The sequence below is a fragment of the Apium graveolens genome, chromosome 4, assembly GCF_009905375.1.
Source record: "Apium graveolens cultivar Ventura chromosome 4, ASM990537v1, whole genome shotgun sequence".
In the NCBI taxonomy this organism is placed as follows: domain Eukaryota; kingdom Viridiplantae; phylum Streptophyta; class Magnoliopsida; order Apiales; family Apiaceae; genus Apium; species Apium graveolens.
This window is the reverse complement of record NC_133650.1, coordinates 280239861-280267764: the sequence shown is the minus strand read 5'-3', so window position 1 is coordinate 280267764 and position 27904 is coordinate 280239861. Positions and strand designations below refer to the sequence as shown.

Here is a 27904-nt window from a genome sequence, read left to right as displayed (position 1 = left end):
TCAGACTACCAATTATCCTCGAGTATTCCAATTGGGAAACAGCTACACCTTTGTTCTTGGATAGGTGCAAAGTCATATCCACAGGTGTCCTTTGCTTAAGCTTGTTGGAAAATATGGGTATAAGTCCCATATTGGTAAGTCATATTTTTTAGCATTATGATTAAAAGATGTGTGAGATATGATGATATTCTCTTAATAATGGAAATTATTATTTTCCATTAGAATTTGGCTCAAATATTATGGCATAAATTAATTTGATTTTGTTTCAGATTAATTGATATGGTGTATATCTTGATATATTTAATCTGATTCTGTTTCAGATTATTTATGGAATAGAGTAGCTTGCAAGTATTACACCGATTCCATAATTAATGATATTTAATTATGGAAAAGAGTAGCGCACAAGTCTATCTACACCTATAGATCAGTTAAACATTTAGACACGTCAAGTCAATAATAGATCACTCAGATCGGCAAAACTTGTCACACAATAATAGCTTACCCAGATCGGTAAACATTTATATATATGCTGATCGTTTTAGTCACGTATCCAGCATCCGTATAATCATGTCTTTATCTACTGTATGTCTGTATTTAATTATCTACTCATATACTATGGTACCAGGTCTTTTTCTTATAGGTTTTGTAATAAAATTCGGGTCTAGAAAATAACATACATTATTAACCACTGTACTGGATGTGGTAATGGTAACTATGCATAATTAATGTACATTCTTCACATCACACCAATCTAGTTATTTGTAGGTACCAACTAAACCTTGTATAGAATCAAGCTAGCACCATGTGCGGGTTGAGTTGTAAGTTTATCGACAGGTGCATGCGTATAGGATGGTGAAAGCTTAAAGGAGAACTTTCTTAATATCATGGCCACGGCTAGTTTTGCTTCCATAATCGCAAAAGTCTGTCCAATGCAGATCCTTGGCCCCCCACCAAACGGCAAAAATGCAGTTGCCTGATTTTTTGTTGCCTTTGAAATGCCTTCCGAGAATCTTTCAGGATTAAATTCCTTCGAATCAGCGCCCCATATATCGTGATCATTATGAATTTGATTTATGGGCACCGCGATTTGCATTCCTGGTAGTAAGCATATATCTACCAGTGTAATTTCCTCGTCTATCTCTCGAAATAGATTAGATACTGGTGGATATAATCTCAGAACCTCGTACAAAATCATAGTCACCTGCATGCGGCAAACACAAAAGAAAACGAATTTAATTGTTATGCCACGAAGTGTTTAGAATTACTAATTTTACCTTTCCACCTCAAGTTGCACGAAGAACAATGTACTTACAATCTTCAGTTGATTAAGATGACCTGTCATCCCCAATTACTTGCAATACTTCTAGTCTAGCTTGATCTTGCCAATCTGGATGCATACTTAACCAGACCAACGTCCACACAGGCAAAGTTGAGGTGGTCTCCTGGCCAGCAAAATAGAACACCTTGCATTCTTCAATTACATCGTCAAAGCTCATTCCATTATTCTTGTTTCCCTGTCCGAGTTCTTTAGAGTTTGCTTCCAGCAATAATCCCAATAAGTCGTCAGTGCTAGCTTCTCCTTCTTTCATGGCCTTCATCTTCTTAGCAATAATACCTTTTACTATAAATCCAACTTCTTTGTCTATTTGCTCCATCCTCCGGTTCGTCTTAGTTGGTAAGAACCTGAAAAAAGAATAGTGACTGCTTCTGTTTCCTTTGTGAAAATTTTTCTATAGACTTCACACTATCAAACTTTACCATTTCATTGTGTAAGACTTTGTTATCAATCTTGTACGATAAATACATTATTATATATATATTGAATATATAACTAATTCATAAGAACATTGCTAATTCTTAAATCACATAAGCATATAAGAATTAACAATTAAATTAGGAGAAGGGTTTGAGAAAACAAACAGAGATTGGATTTAATCTCGAGTCCAGAAAACTGTCTCCTTAAAGCAGTTTCGCCCCGCACCAACCGTGTTTAGCGACCTGCTTCCCACGATAAAACGAGATACTAGTATAATCGATAGATCGAATATACTCTCAGCGAACTTGAACTGAGCCCGAGAACTATCACCGGAATATTGAAAAATTTAAGACTAAAGAGACCAAGAATGAAAGAGATGACTCTTATTTCCTTGAGTTAATAAAACTGGTGCCCTAAGACTCTATTTATAAATAGAGGCTTGAAAGGACTTGTTTTTCTTTTCGATGTGGTACATGGTATTTATAAGAAAAACTAAGGAATAGGTTTGTGCTACTCTCGATGTGGTACAAAACCACTTTTCATATTAAAAGGTAAAACTTTGGAACATCAGTTCTCATTCACCTTTTACTCATTTTGAGCGTGTTAATATGCGTTGGAATCCCCTCGAAGAGAAGAATACGTTCCAATAAATACACACCACTAACACATAATGTGTCTCACTCATATAGAGTCTCAAAATGATTCACAACTTAGTCTAAAATACTAAGTTTGTCCAATAATCCCCCACAAATGAGATTGATGGTCCAGTAGCACGCACCACATAGACACCACATAGATAGACAGACGCGGAGCTTGACTTGGTGATAGTTCCGGCGGTCAGATATAGCATACGATAGGTAGAGAATGCTCCTTGAACCTTCGCTCGAATAAGTATATCGACTTTACTGGTAGACAGTATGACGCGATGTCCTTGAACTGTTCGACCGTTTGTGTAAACGATGACATACTCATCACTATATCTTTCCTGACTCATTCAGTTCTCATGATTATGTCCATTTTGGCCCTGGAACATCGTCCTGGTTCTGCAAGAGTTTCTAAAGAATTGTGCCTCGCAATTCTCCTTTGAAGCGGCCATACTTCTCTCTTACATAGGTGATCTTTATCTTATAGAGTAACCCGCGTTTACTCAACCGAATATTATGTATTTAAACTTGAAATCCTTGTATTCGTCAAAGATCATTAAAAGCATAAAGCTTAACCTCGTACCTTACGGGTCTCACTGTTTCATCATCATAGAAATAGGCCAGGGGTTACCCCCACAGTGATTTGGTCATCATTATTTAGTTGTCTCATTGAACCAAGTTCTTGGGATCTCCAGTCAGCAAGGTTGGGTGTCCACCATGATGCCGTTAAGCAATAGGCAAGGCTCATTCCTCTCGATGATTTGACAACTATCTCTCGGTCTAACTAGATTTCCTTGTCTTAAAAAGATTCGCTCACTTTAATCATCTGGTTAGTGGATCCAAACATTATCATTTGACTTTACATAGTCAATCATGATAATTCTCGTTGAGAATAGTTGTTTAATGGTATTATGTCCTCATCATAGATGTGAGACATACCATTTCATACACAATAATGTGATCTCCCAATTTGCATATTGATTACACGATATATGCATATTGAAGACACATTTTCCTTGTCATTTAGGAATATCCTTACAAAGTGGCTACTCAGCCTTTTAACTGCATTTATTTTATGCACCAGACTCGTATTCCATCATGAATCGAGCTAAGTTTAGGATTTCCATGACACGACTGCTAAGTGTGAAATGTATTCTCGAATGACTTTTAAGTTCTTAAAGTCAAATATCTAATTTACATACTATATTCACATTGTACAATTAGATATTTTTCGTATTGCAGTCCAAGCTCACGAACACATATCATACACCTTAAATCTCATTGCAATCACTTCCAAGTGACCAATTTCCATTGTACTCGTGCATCTACCCAGTTTACCAACTGTGTAGCCTATGTCTAATTTTGTACAATTTTAAAAGTACAACAGACTTGCAATCCTTCTTGAGAGATCCTTGTTCATCTACGCTTGGATATATATAAATCCATTCCAGCTATGACAACTTTAGCTTCGTTGATCTCTTCAAAATTCACATCACCAACATGTGACATGTATCATCTAAAACTTTTAAAGTCACGAAGATTGTAATCTTCAAATAAAAACTTTTCAATCTCATCAAGATTTTCAGAGATGATCCTCTTGTCATTACTTCTCGTAATGATCAGATCACTCACATGCAATCAATTATGACTTGCATATCATGTGTAAATAACACATGCACACTTGTCAATTCTCTGATTTTGAATCAGTTTGACATCTCATATTGACATATTTCACATTTATGAAATAACTTTACTAGTTATTACTTAAGGCTTCACTTGTTATTGATATTACCAGCTTTTAGCGTCCCAAAAACCAGCAATTTCAGTTTGCATCATTACCGAGTTTAAGCGTCCTTAAACTGGCAATCCTTATTCACATAGCAACCAATTTTGAGCGTCCTCAAAATGGCAACCATGTCATTTATTTGAAGCCATTGCTTAGCATAGCAATATCAAATTTAATATGCCATTATTTCGTGTCAATGTTGTTTCACTCAACATGATCACCGAAAATACAGATTTTCTACTCTTGCTTTATCTAGAGCAACCCTCGGGTTCACGTAAATAGATATTTCTCCAAATATCTATTTAGAAAGACCATCTCAATGTTCATTGATGCACTTTTAAATTTCACAATACGATAATTTTAGTATCATCTTAATGAACCTTATTCTCAAAACTCGAGAATATTTCATAAATTATATAAGGTCATCACTTTCGACTGTAATATTTTTGTATCAGTCTGACCTTATACTTCCTTCAGACCCAGATATATTTTCCCAATTTAAAAATTCATTTGGGTCCTAATGCTTCTATCTCGTAAGAAGATCTATATATTTTTTAAAAAAGATTCTGTCAAACAGAACCACTCTCTCTATTTCTTAACATCCTTTCCCCCACAAAGGACATAGAGAGAACATGCACAATCCATTTTCCAGTACACGTGCTAGAAAATCTTGATTTATTGACTCTCAGTAATAGTCAAATTTTCTCTTGATATATTCACTTATCAAGAAATTATACGAGAATCACATTGCTTCTATTAAATTTACGAGTTCACCTTCAAGCAAATTATCAAGACATTCGGGACTAGCAATTATCCAAGTCTTTTGCTCTCTGCAGGTTCATCCTCACATTCATCCAATAACTCGTTGTTAGGTCCCAATTTGTTTGTAGAAGGGGGGGGGGTTGAATGCAAACAATACCGTTTAATCGAATAAAATGCGGAATAAAATTGTGAAACAAAATTCAAGTTAAATAAAACCTTTTATTAAACTTGAAAGGTGTTACAACTACGGTATCGGTTACAAGGGATTAATCTCAAATCAATTATTACAAATCTAGAATAAATTCGACATGAACTTTTTCTATTTTTGTAATTAAAAGATCAAATGCTAAATGCGATTTGAGATTAAGTTCTAGGGATTTTAATCCGCTAGATTGATACACAAGAACAAGATAAGTATTTCTAGTTGATTGGATTTAACTTTACAATCTAGAAATTGATCTTGAAGTTGCAGATGAGATGAAATATTTTTCTGCTCCTTTTTCTTTTGTTCTTGAGTTTGTGTTCTGTTTGATTGCTATTTTTTGAATGTAACAGACTTCTGCTTCTTTTTATCAAACAGCCGAATGTAAATTGATCTGGTATGACAATCCTTTTGGCCAGCAAGACTTTCGGTGTGACAAAATTTACAACTAGCAAGACTATTAAAATGAGCTAGCAAGACATTCGGTATGACTATTGATTGTCATACCGATTGTCATATTAGTTCAAATAAATTGTCTTGCTGAATTAATAACAGATTTTAATCTAAACAGAAATTCTAATAAGACAATTAAATATATTGGCATGACTTTCGGTATGACTATCAATTGTCATACCGATTGTCATACTAGTTCAAATGAATTGTCTTGCTGAATTTAAGCAGATTTTAAACCAATTAAAATCTTGTAAATCCTTAATATTAATTCTAAATTAATTAATCAATTTAATTCAATTAATCAATAAATTAATCTTTGCAGATTTAATTTATTTTCTTAATTAAATTATATGACTTTAATTAATTAATAGAGAATTAATACTAACGCTGAGCAGCATCCATTCTTCTGACAATCTTCTGAAAGTCACTGAGACTTATGAATCAATTCCGCCACTTCAATGCTGACACTCGATGTACTGTCTGGTTCATGAGTGACTAACTTCCGTGACGTTTTTCATGTCTTGACTTTGATATTCTGATTGAATCCTTGTAATAAATGATACCTTGACGAGATCTCTGTCACTTGATTAAATCCACGATCTTGATTTATATCACTGAGGCATGATCAAATTCTTGAACTTCTTCCAGTGAATCTTCAAGTCTGCAGATGAACAATGTTTCTTTATTCTTTGACAGATGTTACATTATGAGATCTCACTGACGATTGATCCACTATTTACTTATTACATTCTTATTTGAGTTGAGTTAAATACTCGAATAAACGAGTAGGCTATGACATATGCCTTTCAATCTCCCCCTATTTGCTTGTTAGACAATACCAACAAATACCTAGAGGATAACTCAACTAACAAATAAGAAAAAGATATAAACAGTAATGTAAAGTAAATAGCAGAAAAGTTCTGGATTATATTTAACATTTTCCAGATTCCAAATGAAATTTACAAGTGAATACAAGATAGATGTTCCTCTAGCCTGAACATATAACTACATTAGACTATCTTGATTCATAAAGCTCTAATCATATTACATTGAGTTTTGAGCTAATTGACTTCAGTTATCTTCTCTTCTGACTTCACCTTCTTCTAAATCTTGAAGCAATTCCTTGTCAAAGACACGATCCTTTTCTAAAGTGAAGCTTGCTGGTCTGACTGGTTGAACTCCAACTGACTTCAGCTTATTCTTGAGTTGATTGTATCTTTTAACATTCTTTTCACAATAAGCTTGAATCAAGTCAGCAGCTTGAGTCTTCAACATGGATGAATATCCAGCAGTTCTCAAATGATGTTCCATCCAGACCAGATGCTTAGCTGAGTAGTCTTTAAGAGATTGTACATCTAGCTGACAGATTTGAAGACAATCAGACTTAAAGAATCTCACCTTATGAGGATTATTGACCACTTGAGGACTAGCCCTGCTGGCAAACTCTTTAAGCCTTTCTCGAAGAACTTCATTCAATTCTGAGCTTCTTTTGACTTTGTTTAAAAGAACCCAAATCTCTGACAAAGAACGATTCTCAAATAGATGAAGTGACACCTTGAATGATCCTTCACTCTGACAATATACAAAAATGCTCATCTCATTTAGGGATCTATCAAAAGCAGTTGTGATCCTTGAGACTTCAGTCTTGATAGCATTCATGTACATGTCATTGTTAGGATTTGAGATTTCCAGCTTGTCAAGAAGATGTAAGAACTGCCTATCATTGTTAGTGCTCAGCTGAGGCATATCAAGTACTCTCCTAGCTTCATCCCATTTTTCACCAATCTTTAGTCTGACATCTCTTCTCCTTTCTTGAGCCTTAATGTCATGAAGACGTTGCTTTTGAAGAGTTTCTGTTCTTTGAATGTCTTTTCTCATGTCAATGATCTGAGAGACCTTCTTGAGTTCAGCTTCTTTTCTTTTCATCTCTGACTGCTCCTTCTGAAATTCTTTCTCAAACATAGGATCCACTTGAGCTTCTTCTTCCCATTCTCCAAAATCACTTTCCTCTTCAGCTTCAAATAACCCATCTTTATCTTCCTGAACTGGTTCAGTGGGAATGTCAAAAATATCAAAGTCATCCTGTTCTCCACTGTAGTAGACATCATCATCCTTTCCTTTGTTTCCAGCAGAGGTATCTTTTTCTTTCCCTTTGGCACTACTCCCTTTCTTCTCCCCCTTAGTTGAGGGATCCTCTACTGACTTTCCTTTGGAACCTCCATCACCTCCAGAGCCTGATCCTCCACCAGACGGTCCTTCAAAATAAGTTCTTTGTTCTTCATTAGGGCAATGAGAATTCTTGATCATGAAATATAGGTGCTTCATCCCTTCATTGAGATGTTCCATGCCCGTCTCTATCTTTAGAAATCTTGAGGAGTCCAGTGAATGATTCATCTCAACGAGGTCTTCAAGAGAAGTCATTCTTGTGTGTAGAGAGCAGAAGTTGGATATGTCATCAGCTGATAAAGTTGGAGTGTCCTGAATAGAATTGAGCTTTGGTATTACAGTGGTCTTTAGATCTGAGATGTCATTCCTTATGATTGCAAGCTGATTGTTGACAGAGGTGGAAGAAGAAGACCGTTCAACCACTTGTGCTTTGAATGCTTGAGCTTCAGCTTGGCTTTTAGCAAGTTCTTCTTTTAGGGCAGCAATCTGAGCTAACAGGTTTACAGTATCAGTGTCTGTGTGTGCTCTCACCTGAATTTCACTCGTGTTTGGTTCACTCACCTCACGTGCATGTGTTTCTCTCAATATAATTGCTCGTGAGGAGTCTTCCTGTTGCTGTTCTTCTGTACCTGCATTAAAAATCACCCTAGCCTCTTCAAGAGAGGTCAGTGGTGGTGCAATGGGAATTCGCGAGTCCCGATCCTCAGTCAATACTATCAAATCTTTTGGAATAGATGTCTGAATTGCTTCAGAGATAGATTGACCGAGTTGCCCTCCACTTTCTCCAGATAAATCTGCGAGTGGAGAATCCCATAAGGGAGCCAGAGGTGTTGGATCTGGGAGGGGAGAAAATGACTCTATTAAAGATGGCGGAGAGTCAGATTTTCCCTCTGAAGCATGTGACTGCTCTTCTGCCGTAACTATGGCAGGCACTGTAACCGACTCTACGTGCACTCCTCGCTGTGTGTCCTGAGTATGATCTGGGGAAGTGTATGGTTCCATTGTGAGTAATGGAATTGTGCTTGACTCAGTACAAGATGCCATGACCCTATGGCGAATTTCAATAGATGCATCATGTTGAGAGAATGCCTCTAGTAACTGTTCATTGGCCATTTCAAAGTCCATGTCCTGTTGGGAGGACAAGGATGGGCTTTCAGATGCCTCAGAATATGTTCTTCTTTTCTTAGGAGGAGGCAGAGTTGAGGGTTCACTCATATTTAACAATGTACTACTTCCTAGAAATCTTCTGGGTAACATTTTAGACAGTGGGGGAAAGGTTGAGATAGAATGTGACTCTGTGTTTGGCTCTATGACCTGGGATTGAAGCTGTGGTTCTACAACTTCATGGTCAGCCCTATCAACCACTGGGGGTCTTTCAACAGAAGTAGGAAGAGAGTGAGAGTGAGGAATTACTACCTGTAATGGAAGAGCCTGGGTGGCTTGAACCACTGGAGGTTGAGGTTGCTGTTCATGGCCGGGAAGATTGAAAATAGGTAAAGGAATATAAGTGGCCATAAAAGCAGATACAAGTACTGGAACTTGCATGAATTTGAAGGTTGTGTCTTGGCGAGTGTAAATCTTTTTGCTAACTGGAGGGGGTTCGGTTACTGCAGAGTTAGCAAAAAGGGCTTTGTGTTCAGGTGAGAAAAGATGATCTGCTATAAGCATGAGAAAACGAGCATAGTAACATGATACCCTACGATTTGTAGAATGATCACGTAAAGCAGAAGTTAGACGTCTCAAGAGAATGGGAAAAAGTAGTTTGCCAAAATTGATCCTTTGATTGAAAACAACTGCAAGACCAATATACTGCAGAGTGGAAGTGATGTTATGAAAATTGGATTTTGTGCAGTTGGCAAACACTTTGGAAAGTGTATCGAAGAAAATATCCCATTCAGACACCAAATTTGATTTAGAAAGTTTGGTTAAATTGATCACCCCCTGATAGTGAATAGCATTGAAAAAATTTGTGATATCATTTTCAGAGGGTAAATTACAGAAATTGTCTAGTGGAAAATTTAACGCACGATTGACGACTGTTTCATCAACTACATACTGTGTGTTTGCGACGGTGAATGAAAAAGATTTTGAATCATCGGCCACAGTAGAGGTTGTGCAAATCAGTCTAAGTAGATCGACGTTTAAAATCACATTTGATTTAATAGCAGAGCTAACAATCGAATGGTCATTTAAAAATCTAATCCATGGCTTAAATTTTTCAACATCACATTTTTCCGGATTAAAATAACCAACCTGATTATGCGCGACAATTTGGAAATTGAGAGCCATTTAAAATAATAATAAGACACACGCTTTTCAGAATTTTAAGAATAATATTAAGAAAATTCGAATTAATTAAATTAATTTAATAATTCGAATTAAATTAATTATAATCGAAAAATTTAGACAGAAATGTATCTCGTTAAAATTCTTAACTCACAAACGCAGTTTTGAAAAGCCAAAAGACACAAATCAGAAATTGAAATAAAAATAAAAAGTTCAAAATCAACAAACACAAATTGAATTTGAAGGGGCAAACTGATTTTTATTTGATTTTGCATTTTTTTTTTCAATAAAAAAAACCAACAGCACCTCTGTATATATATACTTGTATGTATATATCACAAAGTGATGAATTTGTGTGCTGAGTAAAAACTCGAGCAAGGAAAGAAGCAATTCGAAGAGAGAGAAGAGAGAAACTGAAGAGAAAAAAAACTGTTCGAATTTTTTGAAAAGAACTGAACTGCTGAAAATGGTTAAAAAAAAACAACAAACACACGCCTATATATAACAGCTGGTATGACAATCCGGGATTGTCATACCGATTGTCATACCAGGCAAAAGAAGGAAAAGAATAAAACAGAAATAAATACTAAAATTATAACTGGTATGACAATCTGATAGTCATACCGATTGTCATACCAGTATAATAATAAACGGAAAATAATTATATATATAGTTTATAACTGGCAAGACAATTGATAGTCATACCGATTGTCTTGCCAGTATAAAACTGTACTGAATAATATAATAAACAAAATTTAAACTGAAATGACTTTCAGCAAGACAATTTCAATTGTCTTGCCGATTGTCATATCAGCTTTAAACACAGAAACACATACATATATAAATTTATAAAGACTTATATAACTTAGTAAAAATATCAGAAAATATTTACAAAATAGTAAAACTGAAATACAGACCTATAATATTTACAGAAACAAAGACAATATATCAGAATTTATTATTTTTATTCCAAAAATAGATTTCTATTGAATTTTAGCACATAAAATTCATAGTAAAATATTTTTAGAGGAAATAAAATATTCTGAGATATTTTAAATTAACAAGTAGGGAAAATGAAAATAGATAAGATAATATATATTACATAGAAATAAGCAAGAAATATGATAAAATGATAAAATAATTTGCAAATGAATTTTTCATTTATGAAAAATTTATTTGTAAATTCATTCAAGAACAGATCCCAGATATTAACTAAATTAATCACTAAAACTATTCAACATGCCCAATTTACCAACTAATCTGGTAAATGTGGATTCGTCAAGTGGTTTAGTGAAAATATCTGCTATTTGTTCTTCTGTTGGAACAAAAAATAGTTCAACAGTACCATTCATGACATGCTCTCTAATAAAATGATACCTGATGTCAATGTGCTTTGTCCTCGAGTGCTGCACAGGGTTGTTGGTGATGGCTATTGCACTTGTATTGTCACATAAAATAGGAATCTTGTTCAATACAGAGCCATAGTCTCGTAGTTGGTTCCTAATCCACAAGATCTGAGCACAGCAGCTTCCAGCAGCAATATATTCAGCCTCGGTCGTTGAGTTGGAAACTGTTTGTTGTTTCTTACTGTACCATGAGACTAGCCTGCTTCCTAGGAATTGACAACTTCCTGAGGTGCTTTTCCTATCAACAACACTTCCTGCATAATCTGAATCTGTATATCCGACAAGGTTAAAACCAGATTCTTTAGGGTACCAAATACCTAGATTTGGTGTTCCCTTAAGATATCTTAAGATTCGTTTAACAGCAACGAGATGAATATCTCTAGGATCCGCTTGGAACCTTGCACATAAACATGTAGCATACATAATATCTGGTCTACTTGCAGTAAGATAGAGTAACGAGCCAATCATACCTCTGTAGCTTGTGACATCTACCTTAATGGAGTTTTCACATGGTCCAAGCTTGACAGCTGTAGTTGATGGAGTCCTTGCTGATGCAGAATCCTCTAGATTGTACTTTTTGAGGAGTTCCTTGAGATACTTGGATTGACAAATAAATGTTCCATCTAATCTTTGATTTACTTGTAATCCAAGAAAGAACTTCAGCTCTCCCATCATGCTCATTTCAAACTTGTTGTGCATTAACTTAGCAAATCTCTTACAGAGATTATCATTAGTAGACCCAAATATTATATCATCCACATAGACTTGGACTAATATAGTATCCTTCTTATGTGTTTTAGAAAAGAGAGTTTTGTCTATGACACCTCTAATAAAGCTATTTTCAATAAGAAATTCAGAGAGAGTGTCATACCATTTTCTTGGAGACTGTTTTAGCCCATAGATAGCCTTGAAAAGAAAGAAGACAAAATCCAAATGATCTGGATCTTCAAAACCAGGAGGTTGCTCTACATATACCTCTTCATCCAGCTTTCCATTCAGAAAGGCGCTCTTGACATCCATTTGATAAACTTTAAAGTTTGAAAATGCTGCGAATGCCAGAAATATCCTGATGGCCTCAAGTCTAGCCACTGGAGCATAGGTTTCATCATAATCAATGCCTTCAGCTTGAGAATACCCTTTAGCTACCAGTCTTGCCTTGTTTCTTGTAACCACACCATCTTCATCTAGTTTATTCCTGAATACCCACCTAGTACCAACAGCTTTCTTGTGTACAGGCCTAGGTACCAGTTTCCAGACTTGTTGACTTTCAAACTGATTGAGTTCATCTTGCATAGCAATCACCCAATCTGGATCAGTCAGTGCTTCTTCAATTTTCTTAGGTTCCATCTCAGAAAGAAATCCTGAGAACAGACACTCATTTTGAGTAGCACGTCTAGTTCTGACTCCAACATCTGGATCACCAATAATCAACTCAAAAGGGTGAGCTTTATTCCAGACAGTCTGTCTTGGAAGATTTGATCTTGATGATTCGCCTTGAAATTCATTGTGATGTTGTGTCCTACTAGATGATCCTTCAGCATCTCCCCCTGAGTTGTTGCCATGTTGACTTGAAGATTCTCCGTCAGTAGCAGTGGTATCTCCATTGTTGCCAAAGTTTCCATCACTATTACCTTGAGTATCATCAGGATTAACAGGTTCTTCACCAGCAACAACCTCAGGTTCTTGACCATGTTCTGATTCTGAATCTGACGTATCATCAAACTTCAGTTTCTCAGAAGGATCTTCAGTTTGGATACTAGGGAGTTTAGTGTCATCAAATGTAACATTGACACTTTCAGTTACTTTGTGTTGATCAATGATATACACTCTATATGATCTTCTTCCATATCCAACAAAAATACCCTCATATGCCTTTGCCTCGAACTTACCACGACGATCATCTCCATCCTTGAGCACGAAGCATCTGGCACCAAATACATGAAAGTATTTGATAGAAGGTTTCTGTTCATTCAAAATCTCATAAGGAGTTTTCATGAAGTCTTTGTTGATTAGAGTTCGATTCTGAGTATAACATGCAGCATTGACAGCTTCAGCCCAAAAGTACATTGGAAGACCTGATTCACTTAACATCGTTCTTGCAGCTTCAATCAATGTACGATTCTTCCTTTCTACCACTCCATTTTGCTGAGGGGTTCTAGGAGCTGAAAATTGTCTGGTAATCCCTTTGTCTGTACAGAATCCATTGAGAAGTGCATTCTTGAATTCTGTCCCATTATCTGACCTTATTGCTCTAACAGGGACGTTAGAATCTAACTCAATCATCTTGATATGATCAATCACAACTTGTGGTGTTTCATCCTTAGAGTGAAGAAATAAAACCCACGTATACTTGGAATAGTCATCAACTATCACAAGACAGTAACACTTCTTTGACATAGAAAGGATATTAACTGGACCAAATAAATCCATGTGCAATAATTGCAGAACACTAGTTATGGAAGATGTGTCAGTGCCTTTGTGACTTGCTTTCTTTGACTTTCCTTTCTGGCAAGCCTCACATAGTCCTCCTGGAGAGAATTCCAGCTGAGGCAGACCTCTTACCAATTCTCTTTTGACAAGAGAATTCATTGTTTTGAAGTTGAGATGGGAAAGTCTCTTGTGCCATAGCCAACTCTCATCTGACGATGCCTTTGCATAGAAACAATTGACTTCAAGATTGCTTCCAGAGTTCATGTCAGCTACGAACAGATTTCCTTTCCGGATTCCCATTAAGGAGTGTTTTTCACTTTTCTTGTGCAGAATCTGACACTTCAGCTTGTCGAATAAAACATTGTAGCCGTTGTCACAGAACTGACTAATGCTAAGCAGATTGTGTTCAAGTCCTTGCACAACATATACATTTTCAATGATAACATTTCCAGCTAGCAAACAGCCATATCCCTTCGTTAAACCTTTGATGTTATCTCCAAAGGTAACCACTGGGCCAGCTTTCTCAACCATATTTGATAGCAGGGCTCTATCTCCGGTCATATGTCTTGACGATCCGCTGTCAAGAATCCACACTACCGGTTGTACCTGTTTAATGCCCTGCAATACAAATGGATTAGACCTTCTTCGGAACCCAAGCTTGGCTGGGTCCGGCATACTTGTAAAATTGGCCTTTATCAGGCAAAACAACATTCTTAATTTCAATATTCTCAACATTCTCAATGACTGAACATTTGACCTTGTGAACAGCCTTGACAAATTTCTGTTTAGGCTTAGGCACAAATGTCTCCTTTCTAGCTTTAGGAGGACTAGCAGTCATAGACCTATCATGCTTTCTATTATTCACATGCTGACGAGGAGTAGTCTTATCATTAGAAACATGCTTACCATTAAAATAAGCAAACAACAGATTAAAAGCACAAGACATACAATCAGGAACACCACATGCTTTATGAGAAGGATTAACAATAGGCAACTTATGCATGGTAGACATGGAATTTGTGTTATCCAACTCATGTGTGTCTGAGTTAGTCTCAGTTGCTTTCACAACCTTGACTGGAACTTTTGACACACTTGACTTGGAGACATCTTTCCCATTAGCATTATCTTCAGCACGGATTTCTTCTTGAATAATAAAAGAGGTCTCATCAAATGGTTCAGCAATTGATTCTTTATAGAGGGGTTCATCAACACCCTTAAGCACATATGGTACTTCCCTGCCTTTAGCACATACATGAGGAGGGGAGTTTATGCTTAATTTTCCAATAGCAGCATTGTAATCATAACCTATTCCATGTGTTTGATTAACAGCTTGCTTATTGTAAAACTCTTTGGACTTCGAACAAGAATTAAAGTAAGCTTTAACCTTAGCCTCAAGACCGGTGATCTTGTCTTTGAGAATAGTTTCGAGTTGTCTATAACAGTCAACTCTATTCTCTAGAAAAGATACTTGTTCTTTTAGTTTATCTTGATTAATGTGCACAAGTCTTAATTCATTGACCTCTTCCTCAAGGTCTTTGATTTGTTGATTTAACAATTCATTATCACGACGAGCACAATCTAAGGAACCTCCTAGATGATAAACTAATTCAGCATCAGTAAATTTTACCTCTTTTCTTGACGATGAGGTGCTTGCATTACTAGCCATGAGAGCAAGATTCCCAACTTCTTCATCTTCACTGTCAGTATCATCCCAGCTTCTTCCCTTTGCCAGGTACGCCCTTTCAGATTTACTCTTCTGATTAGAATCGTAAGAGTTCTTCCTAGCTTGTTTTGGCTTCCTGCATTCTGTGGCAAAGTGTCCCAACTCATTACAGTTGAAGCATCGAATGGTGCTTCGATCAACCATCCCTGTTTTATACCCACCACTGCTGGTGTTAGAGGATGAAGATCCACCTTTCAGAAATCTGTTGTAGTTGGACTTGTACTTGAACTTGGGATTCCTTTTGAATCTGACATTTGAGAATCTCTTGACAATCAGGGCCATTGACTCATCCTCCAATTGCTCCAGTTCTTCCAAGGAATAATAATCATCTCCTGATTGATTTGTAGTAGGAGAATCAAATTCTGCTACTATCACATTATCTTCAACCTTGGAAGACTGTACCATTCTTTCTGACTGTTGAGATTGTTGTTGATATTGTGGTTGTTGTTGTTGTTCATCAGCTACTAGAGCAGTAGACGTGCTGACCACTCTTCCTTTCCCGTAAACTTCCTTCTGCTGAATCTGCTCCAACTCATAAGTCTTTAACACACCATAGAGCCTTTCCAAAGAAATCTCACTCAGATCTCTTGCTTCTCTTATGGCAGTGATTCTATGTTCGAGATGAGTTGGCAGTGTTAAAAGGAACTTTTTGTTGACCTCCCTGATGGAATAGTATTTACCATTAATGTTCAGGTTGTTGATCAATGCATTGTACCTCTCAAACACTTCAGTGATTCCTTCTCCTGGATTGGATTTGAAGTATTCATACTCAGAGGTTAGGATTTCTAGTTTGTTCTCCCTAACTTCCTCTGTGCCTTCATTAATAATCTCAATAGTTTCCCAGATATGTTTGGAATCTTTACAATTCATCACATGTCTATTCATCAGGGGATTAAGGGAATCTACTAAGATTAATTGAAGGCTAGCATCCAGGGAAGCTTCTTCTATTTCAGCAGGAGAGAAGTCCTCAGGATCCTTCACATAAGTTCTCGCTTTGGTGATCACCACATCATTTTCTATTACCTCTGGTTCCATAACCATAGGAATTTTTGGACCCTTCTTCAACACTTGCAAATATTTGGGATTAGCAACCTGTAAAAACAGTAGCATCTTCTTCTTCCACATAACATAATTTTCTTTATCGAAAAGTGGAATTTTAACGGTTCCAACTTTTTGTGTAGTCATTATGAATTTTTTTTTAAGTGAATAAAAAATTCAAGAAGTGAAAGAAACACAAAAGTCTAGGATCTAGATTTGTACGTTAATCAGAAGGCTCTGATACCAATTGTTAGGTCCCAATTTGTTTGTAGAAGGGGGGGGGTTGAATGCAAACAATACCGTTTAATCGAATAAAATGCGGAATAAAATTGTGAAACAAAATTCAAGTTAAATAAAACCTTTTATTAAACTTGAAAGGTGTTACAACTACGGTATCAGTTACAAGGGATTAATCTCAAATCAATTATTACAAATCTAGAATAAATTCGACATGAACTTTTTCTATTTTTGTAATTAAAAGATCAAATGCTAAATGCGATTTGAGATTAAGTTCTAGGGATTTTAATCCGCTAGATTGATACACAAGAACAAGATAAGTATTTCTAGTTGATTGGATTTAACTTTACAATCTAGAAATTGATCTTGAAGTTGCAGATGAGATGAAATATTTTTCTGCTCCTTTTTCTTTTGTTCTTGAGTTTGTGTTCTGTTTGATTGCTATTTTTTTGAATGTAACAGACTTCTGCTTCTTTTTATCAAACAGCCGAATGTAAATTGATCTGGTATGACAATCCTTTTGGCCAGCAAGACTTTCGGTGTGACAAAATTTACAACTAGCAAGACTATTAAAATGAGCTAGCAAGACATTCGGTATGACTATTGATTGTCATACCGATTGTCATATTAGTTCAAATAAATTGTCTTGCTGAATTAATAACAGATTTTAATCTAAACAGAAATTCTAATAAGACAATTAAATGTATTGGCATGACTTTCGGTATGACTATCAATTGTCATACCGATTGTCATACTAGTTCAAATGAATTGTCTTGCTGAATTTAAGCAGATTTTAAACCAATTAAAATCTTGTAAATCCTTAATATTAATTCTAAATTAATTAATCAATTTAATTCAATTAATCAATAAATTAATCTTTGCAGATTTAATTTATTTTCTTAATTAAATTATATGACTTTAATTAATTAATAGAGAATTAATACTAACGCTGAGCAGCATCCATTCTTCTGACAATCTTCTGAAAGTCACTGAGACTTATGAATCAATTCCGCCACTTCAATGCTGACACTCGATGTACTGTCTGGTTCATGAGTGACTAACTTCCGTGACGTTTTTCATGTCTTGACTTTGATATTCTGATTGAATCCTTGTAATAAATGATACCTTGACGAGATCTCTGTCACTTGATTAAATCCACGATCTTGATTTATATCACTGAGGCATGATCAAATTCTTGAACTTCTTCCAGTGAATCTTCAAGTCTGCAGATGAACAATGTTTCTTTATTCTTTGACAGATGTTACATTATGAGATCTCACTGACGATTGATCCACTATTTATTTATTACATTCTTATTTGAGTTGAGTTAAATACTCGAATAAACAAGTAGGCTATGACATATGCCTTTCACTCGTAAGTTTATTTAAATGACTTTTAATTACAGATCTACTAGGATCTACTAGCTTATCGCATAAGCATTCCTAAACTCTGTAATAGTATTCTTACGAATCTCAAAAATTAGATTCATATATCGGATATTATTAGACTCAACCATTGTCTATGTATCCATCCAAAATATCTCAATTGATTTTGGATCTCATGCTACCAACAGAGGTATTGGTATCAAGTTTCGAGATACCCCCACATTTCAATTATTTTCAAGAATGTTTCATTACATTCCACAATTCATAGAAAATTCAATAATTTTCTATTTTAGATACCCCCACAATTTTAATATTTTACAGAATGTCAGAAAATATTCCAAAACTAATAGGAAATTTAATTATTTCCTTCTGTGGTATCATGTTTAAGGAACGATTAGCCCTTCGTAACTAATATCCTCAAATTCAGTGATAGTCTGAGCTGATCACAATCGTTTTGCATCTCTCTCAGAGCGCAACTCAAGCCTGCATCTACTCCATTTATTTAATGCGAGTAAGGTGCAACGACCTCATGAATATTCACGTTGCAAACAGAATTTGCCCGGTGATTATTCATCATCAAATTTATTCACTACCATCTTAATTATCTGTATTAAGTTGGATTTACCCTTGAGTTTATAGAGCACACATCTCTCTATTTAGCTTCAATATTGACTCGACTACGAGTACGAGTGATAAATGTTTTACTATCAAACCAGACAGTAAACACGTATCGTGTCACTACCTCTCATCTGAGCAGGTTTTACGTCATTCATTAAAACCTATAAGATTTTAATATCATGTTTAAAGAACTTCCCGTGGTTCTTATCATTAAAAATTCAATTACCGAATTTCTCTAAAATATTTACATGGTTCACACGAACCTGCAAATCTGGCTCACCTACTGGTACAACCATAAAAGGCCCAAGGAAGAACATAAATCTTCAATAACCCCACATTCAGTGATCCTTGATCAACTGATGCGTTAGGGTTACCAACTTTTCGGATTTTCTCCGAAGTTCAGCATAACTACTGAGATCAATATTCGCCGTATTAAGTATCATATGGATCACTATAATAGGCTCGTGGGTCACTGTCGCAGCAGACCGACACCAACACGTGAAATTACTATTTAACTGGAGGAAAAATCCAACCAGAAAAATATAATTTATGTGCCGACCCATAACCTGTACTCCAGGCCCATTAGGTTTTTTAATGTGAAGAATCCTGAGCAATTGTAAATCTGGTTCACTTCAGCTGCCCACCTCGTCACATTATTTAACAACAAACATGTTACTGCATTCTATCCAGTATTACAAGTTGGTGATATAACTCCATTATTAAAGATTAAACAATAATAATTGATGCCTTATCATCACTCAACAATGATTAAAAAATTAATCACCAAATAATCAAGTTCCATCATGAAGGGTCACATTTATGTAGCCATATCATTTAATTGCATAGCAATATCATGTTATGAACTTGCAAACACGCATGTAAACTATAACATATACGATTCTTGTATCAGTGTACTAATAATTCCAAAATCAATTCAGAATTAAGAAATCAATCTCCATGTTAACAAAACATAATAAGCTATCCATTAATAGTGAAAACATGGACGAATTATAAATTTGGGTTTAATCTACCAATTTATAATGATCAACCCGAGAGAGATGTCACCAAATATGTCCACTTGAATATAAGTTGATCATAAATCAATAACCATTAAAGCATCAATAGCCTTATAAGAAACCAATTATCCAACAACTTTGTGCTTACTTTTGCCTCGTACCTGTTATGCTTAAACAAAGCACCACTTAAAATCAATTTTATATTAATTTCAAGCACATGGCAACAAGTGATCAAAGAAATTAACGCACTAAATTTAATTTAATTAATGAGGCAAATAATGGCCACTCATATACCCATAAATAAATCCAATTTAAACAATCAAATTGACTTTTGCGTCTACTCACAAGAAAGTATGAAAATTGAAGAAAACTGCTTTAAGATTGTTATCAATCTTGTACGATAAAGACATTATTATATATATATTGAATATATAACTAATTCATAAGAACATTGCTAATTCTTAAATCACATAAGCATATAAGAATTAACAATTAAATTAGGAGAAGGGTTTGAGAAAACAAACAGAGATTGGATTTAATCTCGAGTCCAGAAAACTGTCTTCTTAAAGCAGTTTTGCCCCACACCATCCGTGTTTAGGGACCTGCTTCCCAGGATAAAACGAGATACTAGTATAATCGATAGATCGAATATACTCTCAGCGAACTTGAACTGAGCCCGAGAACTATCACCGGAATATTGAAAAATTTAAGACTAAAAAGACCAAGAATGAAAGAGATGACTCTTATTTCCTTGACTTAATAAAACTGGTGCCCTAAGACTCTATTTATAAAGAGAGGCTTGAAAGGACTTATTTTTCTTTTCGATGTGGTACATGGTATTTATAAGAAAAACTAAGGAATAGGTTTGTGCTACTCTCGATGTGGTACAAAACCACTTTTCATATTAAAAGGTAAAACTTTGGAACATCAGTTCTCATTCATTTTTTACTCATTTTGAGCGTGTTAATATGCGTTGGAATCCCCTCGAAGAGAAGAATACGTTCCAATAAATACACACCACTAACACATAATGTGTCTCACTCATATAGAGTCTTAAAATGATTCACAACTTAGTCTAAAATACTAAATTTGTCCAACAGACTTACTTGGATCCCGGCAGGTAAACTAATTACAGAGCCTTAAATGCGTAGTCATCTTGTTCCACTTGTAATTCAAATACCTTTTTTTCCTCTTAATAGCAACTACCAAATGCAGTACGGGAAATGACATCACTTGTTAATGTTTGAAGAGAAGGCCACACATCTAACTCGTATGAGTTTCTCCCCTCCCCTATCATTTCCATCCATTTGATTGTCATCTCACGGCAACACAAATCAAATGCTGGTAGCATACCCTGCAATGTGCAATCACAATATAACCTTTTTTGATCTCATTTCTTGAAAATAAAAACTTCGCACTGATGCATTTATAATCACGCCAAATGCAAAATTGTGATAGTTAGTGCAAAATTGTGATGGTTAGTTAAATCAGTACCTTCAACTTTTCAGTGTGGAAAGCGGGATTGAGTAGTCTTCTGTGCGTAGTCCACTTACTTCCGTCAATTGATGAGAGGCCTTGAATTAATTTCTTAAAAATTGGGTGCATCGTTGGCTTTGGATATTTAAAGTTCTTATTCAAAACTTCTTTTACCATTTCAGGATTCATAATAACAATCCTTGGTGTTGGCCCAGACCAGGAAAATGTTCTTTTACCTTCAAAACACAATATATTATCATACAAAGAAAATAAAAAGAGTTATATGTAGATTGAATTATATAATCTTCACAAAGCAATTCAAACATTTATACTAAGAACAATAGTGTATCCGCAAGGCAAGAGTTCAGACAGACTACTCTATGGAATGTGAATTATAACATAACTGAAGTTGTCATTCAATTAAGTCGAGCCTGGTAAAGTACAAATTTAAATATCAAACTTTAAACACGAGCCTAATTCGTGCAAATACTGAAATCACTAAAATCTGTAGTTGGAACCTCAATCTTACAATATTTTCTATACTGATTGACCCGACAACATACATAACCCATACCAATACATACATAATCAAATACCAATACCCAATATCAATACCAATACCAATATCAATAACAAATATTTAAATTAAATATATTGGGGTTAGGAGACTCGAACACGAGTCACTCCCTAGACCGAACTCTGATAAATAAGTCTAAAATCTTAAGGCGGTAGTGGAAGACCCGAACAAGATATTATACTCTTAACAGATATTAACTAATTATATTTTTAAATACTTGACTGGCTAGAAAACGCTTCATGGCTGAGTACTTATCAATAATGAAGTAAAATTATTTGTACCTTAGTCGCAGACGAGCTTGCAGAGAAAGGGAGTGGTACGAGAAGGCACGTCATGGGAGATGGAAATGGAGTCTTATCTTGTTGCCATTAACATGGACATGTTTTCCTTGGTATCTCCCTACAAAAAGCGATAAGAGTTGCCATGAAAGCCTTGTTTCATAAGGTGTTTTTTGAACTTTTTAGGCCTCAACCAAACCCAGAACTCTCCATAATACACTTGTAGGCTGTAGCTGAAATTACTGCTACTGCTATAGTTATCTCTAACAAGGGGGGCTTCATTTTTTTTTGCTCAGACTTTCCGGGCTTCTGTGCTGCTTATATAACGATTCGGGCGGGACATATTTCGTTTTTAGGTTCTGTTTGAGATTGCTGTTAAAAGATGTGCTGTTAGAAAAAGTGCTGCTGTAAAAATCAAATGATTGTTTGGAAATTTTTTTGATACGTATATGCTCTGATGTAAAAAATTTAAAATAATGATGTTTTTGTAAGTTTTGATGGTGAAATCAACATCTGCTTCCCGCAACAGCTGAAAACAGCTTTTTTCTAAAAGTATGGGGGGACTTACTTTTTCTAACAGCGGCTTTTAGGCCAAAAGCACTTTTCTGAAAAACAACTTTTAAATTTTACCAAACAGTCTTTTAACTGCTTTTCTAACTGCTTTTCAGCGAAAAGCTGCTGTTGCTGTGTGCAACAGCAATACCAAACACACCCTTAATCTCGTTCATTACCTAATATATACACAAAAGGGGAGCCACCACAATGAAATGTTAAAAAGGGGTGCCAATACCCACTAACGTGTTTTTACATTTTTATTAGTATTTTATTGAAGTTGTGCGGGTGTTATTGGGGTTTCGAGAACCGGATTTTTTCAGAATTACGGATCGAGGACTGGACCGGCTCTATCCGGTCTTGGGACCGGACCGGACAGTAAAAACTCGGATTGGACCGGGATCGGACCGGTTTAATTAATATTTATATAAAAAAATTATTTATATAATTTTATTTTAATTTTTATTTCAAATTTATATATATTAAAAATTTTGTTACTTGATACGTCAATAAAAATTTAAAAGTAAATATATATTTTAATATTTTAAAAGTAAATATAAATTTTTAAGTGTATGAATATCAATATTATATAATATAAAACACGAAATTTAGTAATTTAAAGTGTAGTATCGATCTATTTTATTATATGAATTTATTATTTATTAATATGGATCAATAAAATATGATATGGGTGAATTTTTGATATTTATATATAATCTTATAAGATATCAATTAAAGGTAAAATAATTATATATATGAATTCAGGTCCATTCACGTCTAGACCGGATTTTTTCAGGTCTTGTACCGGACCGGACCGGACCGGACCGGACCGAAGACCTGATTTTTTCAATTAAACGGACCGGGGACCGGACCGGGTATATTCGATCCTGTCCGGGTCTTGGACCGGTAGACCCGGTCCGGTACGGGTTACAGGTCCAGACCAGAATTCTGTGCAGCTCTAATTGTGGTGATGCATAAATAATTTTTTTTTTATTTATTTTATACATTTTTTATTAAATAATTGAAATTGACATCTTATGGTAACGATCAATGAAATATTTTTTAAAACAAGAATGTTAAAAATGACAAGAAAGAGAGAAAATATATAATATATAATATTTATAATTTTGTGACAAAATTGCCCTCGACAACAATGGAAGATCTCTTAAAAGTTGTTAATAGCATAATAACCCGTGCGAGACACATGTCATTTTCTAAAAAAGTTTTGTGTATCATGTAATTTTAATGTTCTTAGTTATTTTTTTATTAATAAATGTTGTATAATATCTAACGTATATCAAATACAAGTTGATTGTTTATCAATGTTTATTATTTTCATACATGACATTACCAAATTACACAACGTTTCCAATATAACTCATTAAGCAATATATATATATATATATATATATGTATTCTTGTTTGTATTGTATAATTTGTATTTAATGATCAATATGAACAGGGTAGTCAGTATATATTTAAAATGAAACGATTAAACTTAACCCGTAGAATGCCGTTAGTATGTTTACAAAGAAAAAACTAAAAATTAAAATATATGTTGAATACTGAGTTGACAAAAAACTTACATTTTATTTAAATAAATTATACGTGATGGTCTATATTATTAGTGAGTTAATTACTAACTTACAATTAACTTATTCAATTTAAAATATTAAAAAAATGCTTAACTGAAGTCAAAATAACTTTGCAATTATAATATATAATAATGTAAAATTTACAATATTGTTAATATAAAAGTTGATTTTTTATGAAAATGTTAGTTTTTGAAATTCAACGTATGTATGTATGGAAAAATGTTAGTTTTTTATTTACACTACTGTTAACAAAGTAAGATTAAGTTGTATGTGTGTGTCAGCATGTGAATTATCGTATGTTACATTTTTTAGTAAATTACGATAATTTCAATTATTTATATAATAAATATCTGATTTATATACATGTATAATCATTATTAACATCTAGTGGGGCAATTGATTACTTAATAATTATTTTAATTATTTTTTTATAGTAAAAAAATATTAAAAATATATGAGATATATTTTCAAACTAAAAAATGATTAGTAAATAAGATAATAATCTATTTATGTACAAAGCCTAACTTTATATCTGGAATTCAATTTCTTAAAATTACCTGTACAAATATTCAAGTAACTATTTTTTTTTGCGGAATTCAAGTAATTATTTTTAAAGTTAAATAAAATATTCATTTAACACATTTAAATATTATTTGTATGATAAAAAACATTTGTGACAATATGATGTATTGGTATAAAGTTGTATATATGAATGAAATATCTCAAGTTTGATTTGCACAAATCACATGTTTTCTATAAATATTAAAAATTGGGATAGTTTGATCTTTTTAATGAGACTTTTTTATCTTATAAATTTTATTCCCTTATTGTCCTATTATACATAAAAGAGATGGCAACTGTTCTTTTGTGACCAAAAAAAATGTCAACCGATAAGTCTGTCTCAGTGAGTCGTTGACTAATGCAATATAATTTTTGACAGTGGTATTCTAGAAATAACATTTCATTTTTGCATTTTTTATATTTCTTATTTAATTTTGATTATTCTGAAATTATGAATAATTGATAAATCTAATAAATTAAGAAGTTTAAAAAAAATCACCGATAAGTTGCTATCTTATTATCACAAATATAATATCATAAAATTATAATATTTATTAGTCAATCATCAATTTAATAATTTTTTATTTTAATAATATAAAATTTTAAAAAAATTAGAAAAATAAATTGAAATGATATAAGAGGCGCCACCACGCCGCCCTCGTCTTCTGTTTATATAAATATACAATAATATAATGATATAATAATTTTAAAAAATATTTAGAAAATATAGCTATAGATATTTTTCTTTATAATATTTCATTGGCTAAAAATTAAAATAAAATATTTAGAAAAATATAATATAGTAAGTTAATTTTAGGAGAAAGAGAAGAAATGATATCAAAAAAAAGAAATTTAGAAAAATACCAAGATGATAAGTTGATTTAAAAAGAAAGGAGAAATTTTAGGAAAATATGATGATGGTAAGTTAGTTTAAAAATTTTAGGAAGATGTCGTAGATTTCTTAAAAGAATATTACGAATGATGATAAATATTATAAATACTTGTTTTTGTAATATTTCATAGGCTAAAATTAAAATATTTTTTAAATTAATTATTTATAGATTCTTATTTTTGTAATATTTTAGAGACTAGAAATTAAAAGATAATTTTTAAGAAAATATTATATAGTAATTTGATTTTAGAAGAATTTGAAAAAATTGTATTGAAAAAACTAGAAGAATATCAAGATGATATGTTTGTTTGAAGAGAATGTGGAAGTTTAAAGAAAATATTACGATGGTAAGTTGATTTAAAAATGTTAATGGAAAATATTGTAGAAATTTTAGTATAATATTACGAATAATCATAATATATTTATAAAATATAAGATAATTGTAATTTTTAAAATTTATTAACTTAAAAAGTTGAAAAAATTAAAAAAGAAAAGAAAAAGAATGACACGATTTGAAAACCGCCACCTATCGTTGTTTTCTCCTTTATATAATCATATTGTTTTCTTTTTTTAATTAATTTATCAGGCTCTAAATGATGTTTTGAATGACGGTTTAAATGAAATTTTATTAATGCGGTAATTTAGCTATTTTAATGTTTGACTAATTCAATATACTAGTGTAGAGTAATTTACGCATTAAATCTCATTTGTTGTCACTGTTTAATGATAATTAGCATAAATGTCCGTGTATATATATTAAAATATTAACTCGAGCGAACTTACATCTATAATAGAAATGATTTTTGAATACTAAAAAAATGTTTATTTTTATTTTATCTTATATCTTATATTCGTATAGTAATTATTTAATAATGACGATAAATTTTAAAAATTTGATTGCATATCGTAAAATTTAAATAAATAAAAATGTGATGACATAAAATTCATTACTAGATCGTCTTATTTTTTTCATACATACTATCAAAGTAAGATTAGACAACTTAAGTGGTGATAGCTTACTTCCCTTTTATCGTAGAGTTCGATTTCCGATCATCCCAATAACTTTGAAATTATATATTTATTGTAAAGCATGTAAGTTTACATACTAAAAAAATAAAAACTATATTATTAAAATAAAAATATTTGAAGTTTGTTTATAAGGACATAAATCGGGTCACTTAGGGGTCAGTAAGGGTTATCCCCGCCCCCGATCCACGAACTCACCCTGAATCCCGAATACGGATTCTTTTCCTCTTTGATCCCCGCCGTAACGGTAATTCCCCGAGGATTGGGAAAATAATTCGTATTATATAAAAACATTAATATTATCTCATTTTTTAATATCACATCATATTAAAATTGATTTACAATATAAAGAAATAACAAATTAAAAATTAAAAATATTTATTATATTACCTTATAAAAAATTGATCAACAAAATTATAGATTGTTTTAAAAGTATGATAATATTTTAAATCCTATTATATATACACACACACCGTGGGTAAATTAATAAGAATATAAGACATATTAAAACTAATGTAAAATGACATGCTCACTTAAAACATAATAACAAATGAAATTTACTCAAAAAAGTATCATGAGAGCAATTAAATTGGCCAAATTGAAGGTGTAAATTATTGTCTAATTTAATAAATCTTTTAGCAATAGTTTTCTTATTTTAGAAATATACTTAATAACAAATAATGAAATGCACTACATTTAATACATTATTTATATTAGATCAAATTTTAATATTTTATTTTTTCATAGCATTGCCCGAATAGTCCAAATCATTATTTTAAAACTAGATTGTTTTAATCAAGATATCGACCGAGTACACATACTCAAACTTATTCACGAGCTGATTTTTTATTAGTTCGAATAAAACTTGCTTTTAAGTCTAACTCGGGCTAAACTCGGTCTTACTCGGATAAAACTTTAAAAAGTCTAACAATGAATAAATGGTAAAAAAGCATTGAACCAATATAATTATTTAATAATCTTACAAAATTTTACATAATTTACTTATTCACGTCACTGTGTAATCTATATGCTCGATTTC

At 33.3% G+C, this 27904-nt stretch overlaps 1 pseudogene; it reads right to left on the bottom strand.

The window, feature by feature from the left end:
* Positions 1 to 762: 762 nt before the first annotated feature.
* Positions 763 to 22521, bottom strand: LOC141717175 (cytochrome P450 72A397-like; annotated as a pseudogene).
* Positions 22522 to 27904: the final 5383 nt, after the last annotated feature.